This window comes from Lactuca sativa, chromosome 8 (assembly GCF_002870075.4).
Source record: "Lactuca sativa cultivar Salinas chromosome 8, Lsat_Salinas_v11, whole genome shotgun sequence".
Lineage (NCBI taxonomy): Eukaryota > Viridiplantae > Streptophyta > Magnoliopsida > Asterales > Asteraceae > Lactuca > Lactuca sativa.
In genome coordinates this window covers 288,342,677-288,351,253 of record NC_056630.2, presented here as the reverse complement: position 1 = coordinate 288,351,253, position 8,577 = coordinate 288,342,677, and the positions used below count along the sequence as shown (strand labels likewise).

At 40.2% G+C, this 8,577-nt stretch overlaps 1 pseudogene; it reads left to right on the top strand.

The window, feature by feature from the left end:
- Positions 1 to 5,784: 5,784 nt before the first annotated feature.
- LOC111916946 (60S ribosomal protein L12-like) lies at positions 5,785 to 6,158 on the top strand (annotated as a pseudogene).
- Positions 6,159 to 8,577: the final 2,419 nt, after the last annotated feature.

Below are 8,577 nucleotides of genomic sequence, written 5' to 3'. Positions count from 1 at the left end.
AATGTCTTCTCACTTACCCATAGGTACAGGCAATGGTTCTAAACTCCCGTACAGTTTCTGATGTTATGTCTTGACTCTCGCACAAGTCACACACTCGGCCACATACTTTGCAACATCAAGCTTCATTTTCGGCCACCAGTAGTAGGGTTTCAGGTCCCTATACATTTTAGTGCTACCAGGATGAATCGAGTACATGGTTTTGTGAGCTTCTTCCATCAAAAGATCCCTAATTCCTCCTGACTTAGGTACCCAAATACGATCTTGGAATACCTTCAGTCCATGACCGTTTGTACCAACACCAACGTTTTACCCAAACGTTCCTCCTTTCGGTCATTTTTCTCAGAAGCTTCCTCTTGAGCTTTCTTTATACTCTCCACAATTGTCGAGACAACTTCTATTCTCAACGCTCTTGGCCTTTTCCTTTCAAGATTGACTTTCCAACTGAGAGCATCAGTAACAACATTAGCTTTACCGGGGTGGTAAAGTATCTCGCAGTCGTAGTCCTTGAGTAACTCTAGCCAGCGTCGTTGCCTCATATTTAACTCTTTCTGATTGAAGAGATATTGGAGACTCTTATGATCAGTAAAAAGTTTGCACTTCGTGCCATAGAGGTAATGCCTCCATATTTTCAGAGCGAAAACTACCGCTGCCAACTCCAAATCATGAGCCGGGTAATTCTTTTCATGCTCCTTCAGCTGTCGAGACGCATATGCTATCACCTTTTCTCTTTGGGTCAAAACACAACCCAATCCAACCCCAGATGCATTGCTATAAACAGCGAAGTCTTCAACTCCATCTGGTAGAGAAAGTATCGGTGCCTCGCATAGCTTCTTCTTTAACTTCTCGAATGCTTCTTTATGCTTATCACTCCAAGCATAAGTAGCTCCTTTGTTGGTCAAAGCTGTCAATGGAGTAGCGATCGAAGAAAAACCTTGGATAAACCTTCAGTAATATCTGGCTAATCCTAAAAATCTTCGAATCTCCGTGGGACTTTTCGGTTGTTCCCACTTCATCACAGCTTCGATCTTCGCTGGATCAACCATTATCCCTTATTGGTTGACCACGTGACCCACGAATTGGACTTCACGAATCCAAAAATCACATTTGGAGAACTTCGCATACAGCTTCTCCTGCTTCAAAACTTCCAACACTTCTCGCAAGTGTCTGCCATGCTCCTCCTGGCTTTTCGAGTAAATCAGAATGTCGTCTATGAACACTATCACGGATTTATCAAGGAAAGGATTACAAACCCTATTCATTAAATCCATGAATGCTACTGGAGCATTGGTTAGTCCAAACGACATAACCAAGAACTCGTAGTGTCCATATCTAGTTCTGAATGCAGTCTTCTCGATATCTTGCTCTCTTACTTTTAGCTGATGATATCCTGACCTAAGATCGATCTTCGAGAAATAGCTCGAACCTTGCAATTGATCAAATAGGTCATCAATCCTCGGCAACGGATATCTATTCTTTATTGTTGCCTTGTTCAGCTCTCTGTAATCGATGCACATTCTCATACTTCCATCTTTCTTCTTCACGAATAACACCGGAGCTCCCCAGGGCGATGAACTAGGTCTAATGAAACCTTTGTCCAATAACTCCTGAAGTTGCATCATCAGCTCCTTCATCTCCGTCGGTGCTAATCGATAAGGTGCTTTTGCTATTGGCGTGGTTCCTGGTAACAAGTCTATTCTGAACTCCACTTGTCTATCAGGTGGTAATCCAGGAAGATCTTCGGGAAATACTCCCGGATAATCACACACCACTGGAATACTTTGCATCACCTTCGTTTCTTTCTTAGCGTCAATCACGAATGCTAAATATGATGTACATCCCTTGGTCAAACACTTTCTGGCTTTTATTAGGGAAATGATTCCAGAATTCACTCTACGTTTGTCCCCATACACCATAAACGAATCTTTCCCAGGCGGGTTTACTTAAACTATCTTCTTCTTGCATAAAATTTCGGCATCATTGGCGCTAAGCCAATCCATTCCCAACATGATGTCGAAACCATTAAGCTCGATAGGCAATAATTCCTCGTGAAACTTATTCCCATTTAGGTCGATTAAGATGCTTTTCATACGATGGCTAACAGGTACAAACTTGCCACTAGCAACTTCGACTAACAAAGCATTATCTAGTCTATCAACAGGCAAAGCTAGCTTTCTACCAAACTCATGCGAAATAAAGGAGTAGTTGGCTCCAGAATCAAACAAAATTTGAGCAGGTAATTCGTTAACAAGAAGGGTACCTGAAGCGACATTAGCTTCATCTTTAGCAGCCTCAAGTGTCATCTGGAAGGCTCTCGCCTTCGGCTTTGGTGGAATGTTGGGCCTAGCTGCCTCCTTCTTCTTCGGACAGTCTTTCAAAATATGCCCCTCTTCATTACAACCAAAACACATCCTTTTGTTGTTCGGACACTCATTGGCAAAATGTCCAACCTTTCCACACTTGTAGCAGGTCACATCCTCGCTACATTTTCCAAAGTGCTTTTTCTTACACTTATCACACCACTTCGCTTCGCCTCCCTTTCCTCCAAACTTTTTCGAATCAGATTTCGAAAATTTGCCTTTCTTACCGGAACCAGATGTTCCCTCAAACTTTCTTTTCTCACCAACCTCAACCTTGTCGGTGGTTCTCCCCTTAATCATGTTCTCAACAGACTTGGCAGCCCACATAGCTGCCTCTAGAGTATGTGCCTGACGTACTGGCACCTCATACTCCCATGAGAGTCCCTTCGTATACCGGTCCACCTTAGTCAGCTCGTCTGGGACGATACGCAAGGCAAACTCCATCTTATCGGTGAAGTTGTTGGTGTATTCATCAACTGACATGCTGCCTTTCGTCAATGTCAGAAACTTGTTCTCTAGTTCCAACAGATTTTGGGCCGAGCAGAACTTGCGCTTGAACTGCACCAAGAACTATGCCCATGTCAATTGCAGTGGCTCATTTGGGCTTAAATTCTTCCCTAGAGTGTTCCACCAACGAACGGCTCCACCTCGGAATTGACGCACTACATAGATAGTCTGCAACTTGCCTCTGCAGCCACAAGTCATGAAGGCCAATTCCATTTCGGAGATCCAATCCATAACTCCAATTGGATCCTCTGATACCAACTGTGACATCCCCAAAATCTCGGCCAGAAAAGACCGATTTCATTTATGCTTTTTAAACATTTTCAGAGTAAATCCTTTTGATTTTAAAAGAGATGCGGAATTTGTTCCCAAAAACAAAGTATGATAAAATAATATTTACCAAAGCATTTCATACAGAAATGTATTTTCATTATATAACCAAAACTCGAGATGTCATGTTCCGATACAGACCATAAAGCATAAACGATAACATTACAAGTCATTCAACAAATATATACATATACAGACTTGTAAACAAAAACAACTTGATGATTATCCATCTCATGCCCTTGCGCCACTTCCTGTAATACAAAGAAACTGAGTGGGTCAGGCTTGGGAGCTTGGTGAGCATATAGGGTTTTCAACCCAAAATAAACAATCATATTTAATTTCCACCAACCAACAATAACCCAATTACCCATTCCCGTTATTCTCACTTTATGTCCGTAAGACAACTAACATAAGGGACCTAGTCTAAGAATATTTCATCGGGGCGACAACACATGCTTCGGGGGTTGCTCAGCAACATAAGTCAAATAAGACAACCATGAGGGGGATGGAGTACAGCGAATGAACACCCAAGTTCATTAACACCTACAGGTGGCGAACCTACTAATGTTTCCACAAGACTATCTAGAAAAGTCTGTGGTCGTCATCTAAACTCCGTTAGATGACTAATCAAACAACAACGAGGCCTCTCATCTGTTTATTACACACCAACTATCTACCCATGTTCTACCCAACATATTAGTAGATAAAAATATACATTTTTATACATAGTTTAAAAACCTGTATATCATGCTTTGATCAATAAATATTCCACATAACATATGAGGCACACACACATAACACGTATTTCATAGAAGACAAATCAGATCTATGAGATAGAAGAGAGTGAATATACATTCACACATATAACACAAAATATACACATAACATGTATTTCGTATAAAATACTTCATATTTATGCGTTAGAAGAAAGTAACCACTCACTCACACCTATAAACAACAATATACTTAATACACTCGAACCATACTTGTATTATTATCGTGTTTATGAAAGGTAGTATACACTCACTTGATCAGAAGATGATCGGACAAGACTACGACTTGCAGAAGTAGAAATTCTCAGCAGATCTGGAAGATCTTCACAAAAATCGAACTTCTCGCGGTCAGAGCTTCGGCTCGGGAACCGCACTTCTCGGGATCTCGGGACTTGCTTTAGGGCTTGGGAATAATACCGGGGCTTCGGGGTATTTCTGGCGAGCAAATCGATGCAAAACGGGAGAGAGAAGAGAGAAAATAGCAAAAGAACTCGACTGCCTTCGCATCCTATTTATAGGAGGCTGGAGCCTCGGAGTACGCGGGGCGTACTGCTCCGAAACGTCATGGTGTTCGTCATCCGAAGAACTCGAGTGCGAAGGTCGTCATGCTTTGCTGTACGTGGGGCATACACGAGTACGCAGGGCGTACTTCGGATCAGATCGGTGACTCCTTCGGATAATGCCGGATTTTCCATTTAAAATTAAATACAAATTATTTAATAAATTTCGGAAATTCATATCTCCTTCATACGAACTCCGTTTTCGACGTTCTTTATATCCACGCGAAGGTGAGACTACGCTCTACAACTTTCCTTTAGACTCTGTCGGCTAATTTTAACTTTATTTTTTATTATTTATTTTTAATAGGCCGGGATAGAAAAACTTCGTTATAAATTCATAACTTCTTCGTTTGACGTCCGTTCTCGCCTAACTTTTTATCGCTTTGATACCAACAACAAGACCTTCGATCCTCGTTTAGATTGCTTCGGCTAAAAACCGCTCGATCTCAAATCGAGTATTTCAGGCTGCATACCGCTAAGCCGAAACTTCGATAAATCATAACTTCCTCATACGAAGTCAGATTTGGGCGTTCTATATATATTCGGAAACCTCGTTTCAACTACTACAACATTAACCAAAGATATCAAGTTTATTTTACACTTAAATTTTGACGCATATTTTTATTCTTAATTAATCAAACCACATAATTTAAGCAATTAAGCACAAAACACACAATACTTAAATAATACAATCTTATTATTTCAAAACGGGTTACAGAGGTTAACCTAGACTATTACATTGCTAAAAATGGCAAGCCCGGAAACACAGGCGTTACAGTATAAGATAAATGAAGATAAATATTAAAAATTACATCATGTTAAAATTGAAAAGTAATAAAATGATGTTTTTATGCTTTAAACTTTTTTAGATAAAAAAAATGGACATATTTAATGGTGTATTGTAGTTTAATATTTTAGATAAAGTTTAGACAATAAAATATATATATATATATATATATATATATATATATATATATATATATATATATATATATATATATATATATAGGTAAAGGTTCAAATGAGAACCACAAAAGATTAAGAACCTAAGAACCATACAAAATTACCAAACTACTCGGTGCAAAAGTGGTCGTAGTTACTTTTTACTTTTAGAATCCCCTTCCTCCTCAAATGGCACACAAATAAACACATAGTTACTTTTTACGTTCCTGCTCATTTCTCTTGTCTGCACAAAATCAAGTCTCTTCATATTGTACTAACTAGGGCTTGATTATAACCAAAGATCCACCATGGAAATCGATGGCAAAACGAACCTTCTTCTTTTATTTGGATTTTATCTTAAAGCTCACCGTTCAAAATCGTCAAGCTAAAGTCTTTGTTGTCCCCTCCGTTACTGCTCTAGTCATCAAAGCCTTGAAGGAGCCGGAACGCGATCGCAAGAAGGTGAAAAACATCAAGCACTCCGGCAACATATCGCTAGACGATGTCATCGAGATTGCGAGGTGATGAGGCTGATGTCAATGGTGAAGGAGTTGGCAGGGACAGTGAAGGAAATCCTCGAAACTTGCGTTTCGGGTGCGTGTACTGTTGATGGAAAGGATTCGAAGGATCTGCAACAGGAGATTGCTGATGGTGATGTTGAAATCCCTATCGATTGATCAATCTAGGGTTTTGATTTTACTAATATTTCTCTTTCTCTTTCTCTTTCTCTTTCGATTGTTTATACTAGTTGGTAGAGACGTGATATGGAATGCAAATGTGAAGATAACCAAAGATCAGTTTCTTTCTTCTAGAAGCATGACAAAAAGGTAATTCTCTAATTTCAATCAGGATTAACCCAACTTACTCCTCAATCAGGATTAACCCAACTTACAGTTTCTTTCTTCTGGATGCTTTGGTTTTTTTTATAAAGTCTATACATGAATTCTGTAAAAGCAATATATATATATATATATATATATATATATATATATATATATATATATATATATATATATATTAGTTTGTTAGACATCTTTGACTTTTGTTTTTTAGAAGTAATGTATCCAAGTTATATGACAAACATTGAAATTTAATCAGGTATACGTACGTAACATCCGGATTCTCAGGTATATTATTTTATTTAATTATTTTGGAGTTTGTGGAGGAACTCGGCGAGTTGGAGCCAAGACTCGCCGAGTGTGGTCGCGGATGTTCATCCGGGTTCACGTCCGGACTCGGCGAGTCCACGCTGTTTAATAAAACCCTAATCCCCCGGGTGGAGCCTATTTAAGGGCACTTATAGCCTCCTATTGCGGCTATCAGTCCCTTGAGAGAACCCTAAGTGAGCCAAATCGTTGTGAGGAAGAAGAAGTCACTTTTGATCCTTGTACCTTTGGTTTAGCAAGAAGAAGGTGACCAAGAGCAAAGAGGAGGTGCGATTCTAGCAGTTCCAGAGTGCAGAGACTTCATTTTGAGGTAATAGTTCGAACCTCCTTCAGTTTTGGTGTTGATCATTAGAGATAGGGTTTTCTAACCCCTTTGGAGAGTGATTATGTGGAGCAAATGGTCCCTCTTCGAGTTGGTGCCTTGGATCTGGACTCAAAGAGGTCCAGAGACCTTAACCCTTGGAGCTTTATCGATCTGTTTGGGGTTATTGGACTTAGGTTGCCACTTTTGGGACTAAATCTCCTTTTGATGCCTTGTTGTTGATATATAAGCATCATGATTCGGACTTTACGTGACATTCATGCTTGGGGAGGCCAGATCTATGGTTTAGGGGCACAGATCTGACCTCAGGAGGCCAGTAGAGTTTGTGCATGGCATGAACTCGCCGAGTTGTTCTTGAGACTCGGCGAGTAGAGTTAGGGTTTCACGTAAATTACTCAGTGAGTAGACTTGCCGAGTTGGGGGATGACTCCGTGAGTCAGAAGGGGGTTAGAGGACTGGAGTTCAACGCGGTACTCGCCGAGTTGTTCTTAAGACTCGGCGAGTTGAGTCGGGGTGGCCCCGCGATTCATGCCTGGTATGACTCGTCGAGCATAGGGAGGGACTCGGCGTGCCAAGCGGGACAAAGAGTTAGTGGACATGTATGAACTCGCCGAGTCACCAGAGTGCACTCGGCGAGTAGGGTCAAAGCGTGACCGTTGACTTTTGTTGACTTTAGGGTTTGGTCAACAATGAAGTCCTTGTGTCAAGAGGGGGGGGGGGGGTAAAATAGTCTTTTACCCTTCTAAGGGTGCCAATGGAAGGTTGAGTCTAGTCTCGAGAGTTATATTTATGAAAGTATTTACTTTATATGAATAGGCGGAAGATAGGCAATATTTCTATCGAGTCAGAGATTTACCGAGACGCCTGAGGTGAGTCTTCTCACTATACTTTACCTAGAGTGGTAACAGGGTTATGTGTCAGTATATTCTATAGCTATGTGCCAGTGTGATTGCATGCTATTTATGTATGATAATTATTGTGTTACGTGATAAGCATGAATCAGAGTTTACAGAGTTAGGACCGGTAGGTCCATAGAGTTAGGACCTTTTGGTCCACAGAGTTAGGGCCAGAGGGCCCACAGAGAGTTGTGACTAGAGGGTCCCACTGAGACACACTGACCAGAGGGTCAAGCAGAGTTATAGCCTCTAGTGGCTTAAATGTGTTAGAGTGGTATTTTGGGGAACTCACTAAGCTTATGCTTACAGTGTTACGTGTTATGTGTTTCAGGTACCAGTGATGATCGCGGGAAGGCGCCGGCTTGATTCATACACACACATGGGATTTTAAGTATTTCGATCTTGGGGAATGTTTGTGAAACAAAGATATGATGCTATGACATTTTATTAATGAATGTGTTTGGAAAATGTGTTTGAAAATGCGAAAAATTGTTTTAATCTTTACGGTGTTACAACGTGAGTAATAATGCATATTCAATTCATTTTAATCCTACCTCTTATATTCCTTTTGAACGAAATAAATTTAAAAAAAAAAAAGCGTGACATTTGATTAAGCATATATTTCTGTTTTTCACGAGAGAAAATAACTAAAATGTTTCTTTTAGAAAAGAATCTTAATGAAACTTCTAATTCAGTTAGCAATATATGATACGCCTTTATCTATTTT